This window comes from Pan troglodytes, chromosome 17 (genome assembly GCF_028858775.2).
Source record: "Pan troglodytes isolate AG18354 chromosome 17, NHGRI_mPanTro3-v2.0_pri, whole genome shotgun sequence".
In the NCBI taxonomy this organism is placed as follows: Eukaryota; Metazoa; Chordata; class Mammalia; order Primates; family Hominidae; genus Pan; species Pan troglodytes.
The window spans coordinates 25039661-25056020 of NC_072415.2; positions in this window are offsets into that span (position 1 = coordinate 25039661).

A 16360-nucleotide genomic window follows, 5' to 3' on the forward strand; every position below is an offset into this window, starting at 1 on the left:
GAAGGACGTGAACTCATCCTTTTTTTTATGGCTGCATAGTATACCATGGTGTATATGTGCCATATTTGCTTAATCCAGTCTATCTTTGACGGACATTTGGGTTGGTTCCAAGTCTTTGCTATTGTGAATAGTCCTACAATAAACATACGTGTGCCTGTGTCTTTTTAGTGGCATGATTTATAATCCTTTGGGTATATACCCAGTAATAGGATCACTGGGTCAAATGGTATTTCTAGTTCTGGATTCTTGCGGAATCGCCACTGTCTTCCACAATGGTTGAACTAATTTACACTCCCACCAACAGTGTAAAAGCGTTCCTATTTCTCCACATCCTCTCCAGCATCTGTTGTTTCCTGACTTTTTAATGATCACCATTCTAACTGGCGTGAGACGGTATCTCATTGTGGTTTTGATTTGCATTTCTCTGATGACCAGTGATGATGAGCTTTTTCATGTGTCTGTTGGCTGCATAAATATCTTCTTTTGAGAAGTGTCTGTTCATATTCTTTGCCCACATTTTGATGGGGTTGTTTGTTTTTTACTTGTAAATTTGTTTAAGTTCTTTGTAGATTCTGGATATTAGCCCTTTGTCAGGTGGGTAGACTGCAAAAATTTTCTCCCATTCTGTAGGTCGCCTGTTCACTCTGATGGTGGTTTCTTTTGCTGTGCAGAAGCTCTTTAGTTTAATTAGATCCCATTTGTCTATTTGGCTTTTGTTGCCATTGCTTTTGGTATTTTAGTCATGAAATATTTGCCCATGCCTATGTCCGGAATGGTATTGCCTAGGTTTTCTTCTAGGGTTTTTATGGTTTTAGATCTTACATTTAGGTCTTTAATCCATCTTGAGTTAATTTTTGCATAAGGTGTAAGGAAGGGATCCAGTTTCAGCTTTCTACGTATGGCTAGCCAGTTTTCCCAGCACCATTTATTAAATAGGGAATCCTTTCCCCATTTCTTGTTTTGGTCAGGTTTGTCAAAGATCGGATGGTTGTAGACATGTGGTGTCATTTCTGAGGGCTCTGTTCTGTTCTATTGGTCTTTATATCTGTTTTGGTACCAGTACCATGCTGTTTTGGTTACTGTAGCCTTGTAGTACAGTTTGAAGTCAGGTAGTGTGATATCTCTAACTTTGTTCTTTTTGCTTAGAATTGTCTTGGCTATGTGGGCTCTTTTTTGGTTCTATATGAACTTTAAAGTAGTTTTTTCCAATTCTGAAGAAAGTCATTGGTAGCTTGATGGGGATAGCATTGAATCTATAAATTATCTTGGGCAGTATGGCCATTTTCATGATATTGATTCTTCCTATCCAGGAGTGTGGAACGTTTTTCCATTTGTTTATGTCCTCTTTTATTTCGTTGAGCAGTGGTTTATAGTTCTCCTTGAAGAGATCCTTCACATCCCTGTAAGTTGGATTCCTAGGTATTTTATTCTCTTTGTAGCAATTGTGAATGGGAGTTCACTCATGATTGGGTTCTCTGTTTGTCTGTTATTGGTGTGTAGGAATGCTTGTGATTTTTGCACATTGATTTTGTATCCTGAGACATTGCTGAAGTTGCTTATCAGCTTAAGGAGATTTTGGGCTGAGATAATGGGGTTTTCTAAATATACAATCATGTCATCTGCAAACAGGGACAATTTGACTTCCTCTTTTCCTAAGTGAATACTCTTTATTTCTTTCTCTTGCCTGATAGCCCTGGCCAGAACTTACAACACTATGTTGAATAGGAGTGGTGAGAGAGGGCATCCTTGTCTTTTGCTGGTTTTCAAAGGGAATGCTTCCAGTTTTTGCCCATTCAGTTATGATATTGGCTGTGGGTTTGCCATAACTAGCTCTTATTATTTTGAGATATGTTCCATCAATACCTAGTTTATTGAGAGTTTTTAGCATGAAGGGCTGTTGAATTTTGTCGAAGGTCTTTTCTGCATCTACTGAGATAATCATGGTTTTTGTCATTGGTTCTGTTTATGTGATGGATTATGTTTATTGATTTCCATATGTTGAACCAGCCTTGCATCCCAGGGATGAAGCCAACTTCATTGTGGTGGATAAGCTTTTTGATGTGCTGTTGGATTTGGTTTGCCAGTTTCTTAGCTGAATTACTAGCTTCAGGGCAGAGCCCTTGGAGGAACAGGGCCAGGAAAGCATGCATTTCCTATGGCCTAATAAGCAGGCACAGCCAAAGCCAGTCAATTGGTGTTGCATGCAGATGATTTTCCTTTGGGTCAGAGGTATCTTAAATATAATCCCCTCATGGTTTGCCAGAAAAATGTTACTGGAAAGGGGTCCTGATCCAGACCCCAAAAGAGGGTTCTTGGATCTCACACAAGAAAGAATTCGATGCTGAGCATGGTGGCTCACACCTGTAATCCCGGCACTTTGGAAGGCTGAGGCAGGTGGATCATGAGGTCAGGAGTTTGAGACCAGCCTGGCCAAGAGACCAGCCTGGCCAATATGGTGAAACCCTGTGTCTACTAAGGCATGGTGGTTGGTGCCTATAATCCCAGCTACTCGGAAGGCTGAGGTGGGAGAATTGCTTGAACCCAGGAGGCAGAGGTTGCAGTGAGCTGAGATTGCACCATTGTACTCCAGCATGGACAACAGACTGAGATTCCTACTCAAAAAAAAAGAAAAGAAAAGAAAGAATTCGAGGCAAATCAATACAGTAAAGTGAAAGCAAGTTTATTAAGAAAGTAAATGAATAAACAATGGCTACTCCATAAGGCAGAGCAGCCTGCATTGTTTTCCAAAATGATTATACAAATGTACACTCCTATTATAAACTGATGAAAGTTCCTTTTGCTCCATATCCTCACCAATACTTGATATCTGGGTTTTAATTATCTTTGTCAGTCTGAAGGATGAGAAATAAAATAATATTGTGGTAAGAATTCTAATTTCTCAGATTAATAATAAAGTTGAGTGTCTTGTTATTTGCCTATAATCTTTTGTATTTCTTTTTCTGTGAAATGCATTTTCATGTTCTTCGTCCATCCTTTTAGGTAGGAGTTAAGCATTCTGGATAAAATTTTCTCATCTATTATGTGTGTGGCAAATTTCTTTTTAGAGTCTGTGATTGGTATTTTCACTCCCTTTTTGATATCTTTTTACAACCATGAGTTCATAGTATCAAAATAGTCAAGCCTTTCTTTGCAGTTTGTGTCTTGTATAAGAAATTCTTCCCTATTTCAAGACATAAAAAGTCATTAAAATATTTTTCCATATTATCTTCTCAAAATTGCATAGTTTTGATTTGTACGTGTTACTCTTAATCTATGTGGAAATTGTTTTGTGTTTGGTGAAAGTAGGAATCCAATTTCTTCTTTTGTCTATGTAGATAACCAGTTTTCTTAACAATATTTTTAAAATTTTTTAAATTTTGTGAGTATTAATAATACCTAGGAGGTATTAACATTTATGAGGTACATGAGGTATTTTGATGAGGGCATACAGTGCATAATAATCACATCATGGAGAATGGGGGTTATCCATTCCCTCAGGCACTTATCCCTTGTGTTACAAACAATCCAGTTGTACACTTTTAGTTATTTAAAAATGTACAATTAAATTATTTTGACTATAGTCACCCTGTTGTGCTATCAAACACTAGGTCTTGCTGTTTTTTTTCTAATTATTTTTTGTAGCATTAACCATCCTCACCTCCCCCTGGTCTCCCACTACCCTTCCCAGCCTCTGGTAACTATCCTTCTACTGTCTCTCTCCATGAGTTCTATTATTTTAATTTTTAGATCCCACAAATAAGTGAGAACATTCAATATTTATCTTTCTGTTCCTGGCTTATTTCACTTAACAATAATGACCTCCAGTTTCATTCATGTTGTTGCAAAGGACAGGACCTCGTTCTTTTTTATGTCTGAATAGTACTCCATTGTGTGTATGTACCACATTTTCTTTATCCATTCATCTGATGATGCACACTTAGGTTGCTTTCAAATCTTGGCTGCTGTGAACAGAGCTGTAACAAATATGAGAGTGTGACTACCTCTTTGATATATTGATTTCCTTTCTTTTGGATATATATCCAGCAGAAGGATTGCTGGATCACATTGTAGCTCTATGTTTAGTTTTTTTGAGGAACCTCCAAACTGTTCTCCATAGTGGTGATACTAATTTACATTTCCACCAACAATGTACAAGGGCTCCCTTTTCTCCACATCTTGCCAGCATTTGTTATTGCCTGTTTTTTGGATGTAAGCCATTTTAACCATGGTGAGATGATATCTCATTGCTGTTTTGATTTTACATTTCTCTGATGATCCATTAGTGATGTTGAGCACTTTTTCATATGCCTGTTTGCCATTTGTTTGTATTATTTTGAGAAATGCCTATTCAAAGCTTTTGCCCATTTTTAAATTGGATTATTAGATTCTTTTCCTATAGAGTTGCTTGAGCTCCTTACATATTCTGGTTATTAATCCCTTGTCAGATGAGTAGTTTGCAAATATTTTATCCCATTCTGTGGGTTGTCTCTTCACTTTGCTAGTTGTTTCCTTTGCTGTGCAGAAGATTTTTAACTTGGTATGATCTCTATTCATGTATTGAATAACTCATCCTGATTGGAAAAAAAAGTCATTATGTAGGCTATCTTTAACATTTTCCAATAAAAAGTTTTATACTTTTCTCCATGTACTACTTACACATATTTTATTAGACAAATGCAAAGTAATTTAATCTTACTGTTATAAATGATATATTTTATAGTTTAATTTTCTAACGGATTGTTGCTTGTATGTAGAAATACAATTAACTTTCATATATGGAGTTTGCATTCAGAAACCTTCCTACGCTTTTATTAATTACAGCCACTTCTGTAGATTAATTGAATTTTCAATGCTATCATCTCTAAATAATGAGTTTTGTATTTTCATTTCCAAACGCTTACTTTTTTTTTTTTGCTTACCTCATTGTATTCACTAGACTCTCCTATATAATGTAAAACATATGATAGAGGGCATCTTTGTCTTGTTATTGGCTGCAAAGGGAATCTTTTCAATATGCCATTTTTTTATTATTATTATACTTTAAGTTCTAGGGTACATGTGCAGAATGGAAATTATAACAAACAGTCTCTCGGACCACAGTGCAATCAAATTAGATCTCAGGAATAAGAAACTCACTCAAAACCACTCAACTACATGGAAACTGAACAACCTGCTCCTGAATGACTACTGGGTAAATAACGAAATGAAGGTAGAAATAAAGATGTTCTTTGAAACCAATGAGAACAAAGACACAACGTACCAGAATTTCTGGGACACATTTAAAGCAGTGTGTAGAGGGAAATTTATAGCACTAAATGCCCACAAGAGAAAGCAGGAAAGATCTAAAATCAACACCCTAACATCAAAATTAAAAGAATTAGAGAAGCAAGAGCAAACAAACTCAAAAGCTAGCAGAAGTCAAGAGATAACTAAGATCAGAGCAGAACTGAAGGAGATAGAGACACGAAAAACTGTTCAAAAAATCAATGAATCGAGGAGCTGGTTTTTTGAAAAGATTAATAAAATAGACCGCTAGTCAGACTTATAAAGAAAAGAGAGAAGAATCAAATAGATGCAATAAAACTGATAAAGGGGATATCACCACTGATCCCACAGAAATACAAATTACCATCAGAGAATACTACAAACACCTCTATGCAAATAAACTAGAAAATATAGAAGAAATGGATAAATTCCTGGACACAAACACCCTCCCAAGACTAAACCAGGAAGAAGTCAAGTCCCTGAATAGACCAATAACAAGTTCTGAAATTGACACAATAATTAATAGCCTACCAACCAAAAAAAGTCCAGGACCAGATGGATTCACAGCTGAATTCTACCAGAGGTACAAAGAGGAGCTGTTACCATTCCTTCTGAAACTGTTTCAATATGCCATTATTAAGAATGATGCTTGCTATAGGGTTTCTCCTTTTTAAAAAATGTCCTCTGTCAGATTATGGAACACTTGCAGAACTTCTCATCTTGAAAAGAGATTTTTCACTGACTGCTTTTTCTCCATCTATTGAGACGGTGACATGATTTTCTTCCTTTAAACTGTTAATTCAATTATTTCAGTGAATTGTTTTCCTAATGTTAAACCAATCCTTTGATTCCTGAGACAAACATTCCTAGGTGATAATATATTATCTTTTTTTTTTTTTTTAGGACACTGCTTGATTCAGTTTGCTGATATTTTATCTAGATTTTTTTTTTTTTGGTTTTATGTTTTTCCCCACTTTCTTGTTTGGTTTTGGTATTAAGACTACACTGGCCGTTATTCTCTGGAAGAGTTTGTGTAAATTTGAAATTAATTGTTCCTTGAATTTTCCTGTAAAGTCCAATGGGCCTGAAGATTTTTGTGTGTGTGTGGTTCTGTTGATGGATCCAATTTTGTTAATACTTATAAAAATTTGCAGATTTTCTATTCCTTCTAAAATTAGTGTAGAAAGTTGTATTTTCAAAATTATGCCATTATGTCTAAATTTTCAAATTAACGGGCTTAAAATTGGCTATAGTACATTCTTACCTATTACATTTCTGATGTATTGATAGTTAAGTACTTTTTTATCCTAATACTTCTCGTCTTTTCTCTCTTTCCTCTTAACCTTTTGAGAGTCTTGTCTGTTTTATTCATCTTTTCCAAAGAACCAACTTTTGCCCTTTGTTCTCTCATTTATGTTTATTTTCTCTTGCATCAATTGTGGCTTTTTTCTATATGATTACCTTCCTTCATTCTACTTCCTTTGGACTTAATTTGCTGGGTTTTTTTTCTAGCTCCTTATGTAGGATGATTGATGCCTGATGACCTTTTTGATCCTTTTTCTTTTAAATGAAAGCATTAACAATTATTAAATTTCCCTACAAGTACCATAGCATTTCACAAGTTTGACATAGTATTTTGCTTCTCCTTTGATCCGTGAGTTATTTAGTAGTTTTGAAATTTCCAAATATATGGAATTTATTTCTAGTTTTGTTTTAACTCATTCTTAGCTTAATTGCGTTTTGCCCAGAGAACATTTCTGTGGTGTTTGTTTCTGTTGAGGCTAGCTTTATGACCTCACAGGTGATCAAGTCTTGAAAATGTCCCCACCTACTTGAAGAATGTGCATTCACTAGCTGTTGTGTACAATGCTGCATGTATGTAAACTTGCAAATTGTACTGTTAAATCTTCTATACCATTATTCATGTTTTCTCTGCTTGAACCATTAATTTCTGACAGAGGTGTGTTCAAATATTCAACTATGTATTTGTTTTCTCCTCTTGCAGTTCTATTTTCTGAAAATTAAATTATGCTTTTAGGTGAAATTTTAGAACTCCGTATCTTCCTAATGAATTGAACCTTCTGTCATTCTGAAGTGAAACTCCACCACTTGTAATGCTTTTTTTCCCTTTTAAAAAACTTTTTCATCAGATATTACCTAGCTATGCCTAGTCTTTTCTGGCATACTTGATTAATATCTTCTTTTTGGTTAATGATTTCCATTCTGCATTAGTCTTTGAGTTCTTATGATTTGGGTATAAGTAGCATATAGCTGGATTTAAAAATATTCACTTAAGTGGATTTTTAAGAATTTCTTTCAGCAAAGCTTCTGGCTAGCAAATCCAGAAAATCACCAGTTTCTATTTATCTTATTTTGCCTTCATTCTTAGAAAATGCTCTCTGAGTATAGAATTCCAGATTGTCAGTTCTCATCACCCCAAAGCTACTAGTCCACTGTTTTCTGGCTTCCATTGCTGTCCTTGAGAAGTCAGACATTAATCTAAATGCCAGTTCTTCCTTGGTCTTAGTCCATCTTTTCTCTCTGGCCTCTAAAATCTTCTCTATTTGGCATTCTGAAGTCTCATTATATGTCTATATATTTTTAAAAGCCCACTATCTATTCTGCTGTTCACTGGGTTTCTTGGATCTGATATTTTCTCCCCAAATTTTGTCTCTGTTTGTTCTTATCTCCCTCTGAAACCTCAGTTAACCATGTTAAATTTCACTCAACTCTCCTTGTGTCAACCTTTATTTTGTCTTTTTCATCTCTATCTCTATACTACATTCTGGATAGATTGATCTGTCTCACTCATTCACTGATTTTCTCAGTAGCGTAATTTGTTTAATGTGTCCAAGTTGTAAATTTTTAATTATTATAACTTTCAGTTCTAGAAGTTTGTTTAGTTCTCTTTCAAATCTGCATGGGCCTTCTTAATAGACTGTTTTCTGTTCATATTTCAATCTTCTCTTTTATTTCCTTAAATGTATTGAAGTTCTCATGTAATCTGGATAATCTCTTCCCATTGTCTGTTGATTCTGTCCTCCTCATTCGCGCATGTTCCTTTTGGGTGAAAGCTGCTCACTTTCTTAGAACTAGGTTGCTAGGAATTCTCTGAGGTGTGAGTTGAGGTTCAGTTCTTCCAGAGAACATTTGTTTGCTTCTGTCTGCTGCTTTAGGATTCCGCTAACACTGTTCTGTTCTAAATTATCAGTTTGAAGTCTTTTTGGAACATTTTGCTAATATAACCTTAGACCAAAAACCTGCATGAGGACAAATTTATGAACATGAATCCTCAGGGAAGATTTCCTCCCTTTACCCAGCACCAAGGGCAAGACAGTCTGTTTCACTGTGGGCCTCTCACTAACCTTGAAGCTAAGGATGTAGCTCTGTGAGATCACAAATTTATGCAGACTGCTTCTATTAAATGTTTCCACCTTGAGCAGGCCCTGGGATCTTATGATTAACTCCTGTGTGGTGGCCAAAGGGTGGGGGTGATGTGCTGCCTAAGCTCTCCAGGTCCAGCAGAAACCCTCAGGGTGAAATCTGGCTTTGGTGTATCCATGTCTTTCTGGATTCCTGCTTTCACTTAACTTTGGGGATCTATGGATTTATTAATCTTATACCATCTCATATTCCATATTCTGTGCATTTAAATAATTTATTTTTGTCTTATCCAAACTTCTACTAATTTGTATTGAGAAGGTCATCTCAGGTATCAAATCATTTATAAATACAAAAATTAGTAGGGCGTGGTGGTGGGTGCCTGTAGTCCCAGCTACTTGGGAGGCTGAGGCAGGAGAATCACTTGAACCTGGGAGGTGGAGGTTGCAGTGAGCTGAGATGGTGCCACTGCACTCCAGCCTGGGAAACAGAGCAAGACTCTGTCTCAAAAATAAAAAATAGATAAATAAATAAATATCATTTATACAGCCAGAAATAGAAATCCTAGACTTGACCCAAGCTTCTTGCTTTGTGCCTTCTATTTGTCCTCCATTTCCCATGATTTTTTTGTTTTTTTTTCAATTTTTTTGTTTTTATTTTTCCCTTTCTCCTTGTACTGATTTGTGATTCATTGTTTCTGTGTTTTTAGTATTTACCCTTAAAATGTTACCTGCATCTCTACTTTAACCTTGCTTCTGAACAATAACAAGGCTTAGAAGATTAAATCCAATTACCCCTCTTTCAATTTACATGGTATTTTAAAAAAATCAGTATCTTAGCTCGTTATTTAATTTCACAATTTAAATATTTTAATTTTCTATACAAAAATTTTTTCAGGCTGGGTGCGGTGGCTCACATCTGTAATCCCAGCACTTTGGGAGGCCGAGGTGGGAGGATCACTTGAGACAAGGAGTTTGAGACCAGCCTGCCCAACATGGTGAAATTCTGTCTCTACTTAAAATACAAAAATGTGCCAGATGTGGTGGCTGGCACCTTGGGAGGCTGAGGCAAGAGAATCGCTTGAACCCAGGAGGCACAGCAGGTATATAGTTATGAGTTGCCAGTTGTTTTTTTCTTAGCACTTTGAAGGTCTTATTATCCAGTCTTTTAGCTTCTATTATTTCTGTTGTGACCCCCACAATTTGTTTTTCTTCTCTATCCGCCCCCCTATGTTCTGCGCTTTTTCTTCTCAAATACTGATGACATTTATGTTTCAGCCTTCTCATTGTGTCCTCCACATAATCTTTTTTCTTTAACTCCTTATCTCCTGGCTGCATTCTGGGTAACTTGGATTTATCTTGATGTTTATTATTTTTTCCCTTCTTTCAGGAGGTGCAGGGCTTCCTTTTAAATTGAATGATAAATTCAACGATTTAATGATTAAATTGTATGATATTAATTCTGTCTTCATCTGTGCGTAACATGCTGTCTAGAACATTTCAAGAATTATACTTTTTATTTCATCTGCATTTTTGATAGTCCTTAGTTCCTGCTTATTTTTAAAAATTCTATTTTGGATTGTAATAGTTCTTTCCTATTTCAAATCTGATCATGCCAATCATCTGAAGTCTTTGTTCAGAAAGTAAAATACTCTATACTGATGAATTGCTTTTGCAAACTCTCACTCTGCTGGTTTGTTTCCTTAGGTATACGAAGATTGTGTGTTTGACTATGTTTGACCACACAATCCATGAGAGTTCTGTGTTCTTGGGTTGCTTTCCTTCACAGATAATGTGCCTACAAGGAACTCCTAACATTTCAACTTTATCCACTTTCGGAGGTGGGTCCCAGGTCCAAATCTACTCCTGGTGTGGGCCTCTGCCCCCAGGAAAAATCCAGCTTCTTGCTATGCTCAAGTCCAATCTTAGCCCACTGTTACGTTCTCTTGTTTGCAGTTGTTTTTGTTTGCAGTTGTTTTTGTTTGCTTGTTTTGGCCTTGAAAACTCTGCGTTTGCTTATGAGGTCAGCAATGCTTGAAAAATCGTGCTTTTTATAATCTATTCAGAATCTATCGGTACTTTAGCTAATCGACTCTTCATAATGTCTAGTCTGCCAGATTGTTAGATGTCAGAAGTCTAATAAATGACAGTTATTACTGATTCAGAAAATACAGCTTTTATACCACGGGGCCATGTGGGATCCAGTCTTGGAGTGCTGAGAAATTAATAAACAGTTATTCAAAGAGGTTGACAAACATAATTGATTGTTGCTGAGTTACACAGATTTTTGAATCAGCATTTTCGAAATTGGAATTAGGTCTTCATAATGTAAATTTGTTTTGACACAGCTGCCATTTCAGATTCAAATGACAGAATTTGGTCTGGAGGAAGCAGCATACACTGTTCAGTTGTTCAACAAGGCGGTACTGATGCCACTGATAACACGGCTTCCTGCGGCAAGTCTTTCTGCCAGTTCACATCAAAATATGCATCTAGCATGACGGAAAAAGTGACCTTTTGGATCCCCAAGTTCATTTTCTTATTGTCTCCTTCTCTCCCTTTTCTCCTCTTGCTGGCTGGCAAAACTACATCTAGATCTTAAGTTTAAACCCCAAAGGGAAGCAAACCATTAAGAATCGAATGGGTGCTTGTCCGAGAATCTTAGGCCCTCCAACATCAGAAATTTACAAGACAGAAAATAAAAGAATGTGCCTTTTTGGTGGGAATGAAGATGGTTTTGTAGTGTATCCTGTGTGCTAGAATAACAAATCTAGTTGAGGTCTTCATAATAAGATGCACCCTTCTATTTTCACTCATCTCAGATATGAATTATTAAAGACTGTCTTATTGTTCCTCTGTAAGTTCTGCATATAATGTAGAACTCATCTTGAAAAAAAGGAAAAACTGGAAGTAACAGAAAGAAAAATAATGCATCTGGAGCTTATGACTCCCGCCCATCGTTAAATCACTTCTTCTACTTTTGTACCAAAACATTTTCCCCATTTTATTTCCATCTTGTGCAGACGGTAATTACCCTTCAGAGACACCTGCAGGGAGAGGCTACGAGGATGTCTGATAATTTTTAATGTGTTTGTCTCTACATTTTCTTTCCAACATTCTACTAAGTCAAGCACATCTGCTGTAAAGCATCAGTGAAGGATGACTTCATTAAATATTAAATACTGTTTTCTGCCTTTACAAGTGTTTGTCCTGTACAAAATCCTCAAATCGTAGGGGCAAGCAGGAGGGTCACAAAAATCTTTATGAACCTCAAACTGCCCCTTGCAATAGGCCACCCACTGAGATGCTGTTCGTTCCTTACAAGCAGTTAACCACCTGCTGCTTTTCCCAGTAGAACAACTGTTATAATAATATCTCTACATAATCATTTTAATGATAACTTGAGACAATATATTTGTTGACTAGAAACAATCTTTAGGATGTGTAAAACTTATTTGTACCACAGCCGATCATTCAAAATGAAAAAAAAAAGTAGACATAAGCCTTATATTGCTTTTCCCAAAATCTATTTCTTTGCCTTTACATATATAATCAGAAATATAGATTTCAATCTATTTTATATTCACTTTGGAATCTTCCCGTTCTATAATTTTAAGCCCTAGGAAAATCTGAGACTGTTAGTTTTCCTTTTAGTGCCATCTGCTGGTCTAGGTATTCTGACTGGGTTCTAGTTTGTTCACTAGAGAAACTCAGGGTTTTCATACAATGAAAAATTTTCACGCAGAAATCTTGCTAAAAGATTTTTATTTCACATGAACCTAATATTTGTTATATTTGAATTTGGAGATCTTTTTTACTTAATCCCCAAAGTTATAATTATCATGACTTAAAGTAATTTTTTATGTATATCCATATCTATGTTATTTTGTATTATACGTTATTACAATGTATTGAGTCTGACAAGCTGACTTTTCTATTTCCCTTGATAGTTACAAAAGTTTGGAAAGTTAACATTAATGCTTAATTACTTAATTTCAAAGAATGAAATTTTAAGGCTACAGAAAAAAATTGATAACTTGAACATTTTATATGATTTCAGTGAACTGTTTCTAACCTCAGAAAAAAACATTTACACTTAACCTTACACACTATTAAAAATGTGGGTTTTGAACTGGCGAGTCTTGGATACTTTCTGCATTATCATATTTAGTTATGAGCAATTTTGTTCTGGTTTTCTGTAGTCTATGACTGACACCTACCAAAATCCCAGATGTTCATTTATTGTATTGTTTCAAATAGATGTCTACCCACAATTTGCAATCCATATGGCTTTCCAATAAAGGGTATTTCTCCAGCTCTGTGCTTGCATCCAGATCTGGAGGGTGCCCAGTGGTTTGCTTGCTGTGCCTCTGGCATGTTCACCATCTCAGTGGTTAGCTGAACACTGGAAAACATCCTCTCTTTCCTCTGCTCACTGATGAGATATAATTTATGTTGATTCAACTCTTCACAAATTGCCATCTGTCAGCTTTGTTTTTTCTAATCCCTCATCTCCTTCCTCCATTATAATTGTTCGAACTGGCAGAAGCTCAGGTATTGGCTTAGAGCAAAGGCTCTATGTCAACAGAGAATATCTCATTTGAAATCCACACCTCACTCATAAATTGCCTTCTTTTCAATCTTAACTGTGGCAATATTTTCATTTGGTTTCTCATCGTCCTCTGATTCACGGGAAATAAAACAGCAGCACCCACTGACATCTCTGGCTTCTGAGACTGGATTGAGAAGCAATTTGGCATCCATGTCTTCCAAATAATCTGCCTTCCTTGGTATTCTCTGGTCTTGTTTTAGGTTTCCAGGAGCTAGACATATGGAATAGTGACAGTGAGAATACCCAGATTCCTGCTTCTTTGTGTGCCTGGGGCACAGATCAATTTTACTGAAGATTTTTGTCTGAAAGGGACTAACTTCTTATTCTTCATATAGATCTTTAAAAAATCTTTCTATAGCCCTGGAATATAGGAAAAGTCATTTAATGCTAATTAGAAAGTAGACAAGCACCATTTAATTAATAAGAATATTAAAACATGATGAAAATCTTCATGTCAACAGACTAAAATTAAGCATAAGTAAATCTTAATGTTTTCAGAAGTGCTTTCCTTAAGTCAAAATTTCTCAACCTTGACACTATTGACATTTTGGGCCAGATAGTTATTAGTTGCGTGGGTCCTTCTAGTCACCATGGGATGTTTAGCAACAACCCTGGCTTCTATCTACTGGCTCCTGGTAGTACCCCTGTCGCCCAGGTTGTGACAACCAAGAATGTCTCCAGACATTGCCATATATCCCTTGGGAGATAAAAGTTACCCCTCCAACTGAGAAACGAAATCATTATATATGAACATTAATGAAAGAAAAATACTAAAATATGAGCGATTATCCAGAAGTCCAGGTGGTTTTATTTAGCTTTCAAATGACCACACTGTAAGAGCAATGTCAAAGGAATTAAAACATGACACAAAAATATAGAATTTCAAAGTAGAGAGGAATATAAAAATATTTATTCCAGAAATGAAGAGCTAGGATGTAGCTCATGACCACAGACTGTGGACATCTTCCCAGCAAAACCTGAGGCCTGAACACAGGACTCATTAGTCAAATATTCCAACAGAGATGTTTCCAATGACATTATTTTGTATTTTATAAGAAATCAGAAACCTGTGAAAACTTGTGATGTATTGCTGTTAGTGGCAAACTGCTTTTAAAACCACTGATCTGATGCATACAATCTGAGTGATAAAAGAAGGAAAAGTCTCTAATGGGTTATGTTAATGTCATGGTTCTTGGCCACAAGCCTTCTGAACACACCCTCATTGATGACCTGTCTATACTTGAGTTTTATGCATTTCCTGGAAGCAGAGTCCCTATGCTCCAAGTATGCATCAAATTATCTGGCAGCTTGTTACAGTGTTCAGCCTGATCCCCATTAAGCATGGGAGTCATACATTTGTAGTTCTGAGGAAGCTTTTCCGATGGACATGTTAATACATACCATGGCATTCTATTATAGCAAGTTTCCTTACTTCATGCAGTTGGATGTACCATGAGCTAAATCATGCCCTTGAAATATAAAATCTCATGCAATACAACTTTTATATAACATGGTTAGTTTTGAAATAGAAGTGTTAGGTCCAACCCAAATCCTTGCCTTATAAAGGAATTACATTTTAAACAATCATTCATACTGTATCATATCTACCACTGAAACTAGTGTCTGACTTTGTAGTTTAGGGCTAATGGAATCAATCATGCCCATTATGGTTGGTGGAGACAATATCTTAGAGCAGTTAAAACCATGGGTGACCTGACTTTGCTTACCTGTTTCTGCATCTATAAAATGGACGATAATAATAGTTCCTGTGCCTCCTAGGTTTGTTATGAGGGTTAAATGAGATACTAGATATGAAACATATAGTTCTGTATCTGGCATGTAGTAGTAAAGGCTCAATAGTTCTTAGCCACTAGTACTTTATTTAATTACATAATAAATATTTTTATGGAGGCCACCAGGTGACTGTGATAGTCTCTTTTATTCCAAATACTTCAATAGGCAACCTATTGAAGTAGAACTAGGGAAATTAACACCTAAAAAAAGTGGTTAGCCTTCTTAGAAGTAACCCAAGACATTTTGAGTGCTCGATAGAAGAGATTGGCAAACTCTTAGGTAAAGTAACTGAAATTTTATAGAGAAATGTAGGACCAATATATTATATCCTAGCATACAACCAACAGGACATCGAAAGTCATCTTGGGATATTTAAAACAATTTAAGAAGGAGAAGGAGGTGAAACAGCAAGGATTTCAGTTTCTTTCCAACAGTGACCAGGGTCTTAACAAGCAGCTGTACCATTTCTGATCCTTGTGGTGGGTAGATGGTGGAAGCTGCCACACTGGACTATCACAGCTGAATTGCTGGATTGCTAAGATATGCTGCTGCTCTGATTCCTGCTTGCCAAAACCACCTTCTGAGAATCATTTGACTTCCCATGTAGACTTCCCACTGGGACAATACGTCCTGGCATACACACATTGATGTTGTGGTCCACGTGGAAGTTATAGGGCTCACTGTAAATGACACCTTTGCATGCTTTGGGGGTCTGTTAAGTCTGTGACAGTTCAGAAAATGCCTCAAGAATGAGAAGCAGCACAGGACATGCAAAGCTAAGAACTCGGTCTCTGAAGATTGATCTGACCACTGGCGTTTGTACAGAACAACGTACTTTAAGTGATCTCTAGCTCAGTGATCTCAATATCTCTTCAATGCCTGAATACTTTGCTCTTTGCCACTCAGTCTATGTGGGAACTGAGTCTGTTAGTCTTACTGGTAACTATAATCATTGACAGAGTGAGGATTCTAGGCTTCTGAACATGGTCAGCCCTCTCCCTTAAACAGTGAGAAACTGAGTAGCAATTTAATTATTAAACATGTATGCATACGTCTATAAAATTCACTGCATTATAGAATTATGAGAAAATTGTCTTCTATCTTTGGAGGGTGAAAGGCCCTAGGAGAAGTATCTAAAAATATCTCAAAGATATTTCTAAAGAAAAAATTTAATGCACTGAATACCTATAAAAAGAAAGTCAATTGTTAAGTGTTAGATAAATTTTTTAAAAAGCTTAGCACAAAAGAGGTAACAGATGGCATAAAAATATTTTGCATGTCTTGATACTTATAAAGGTAATATGAAATA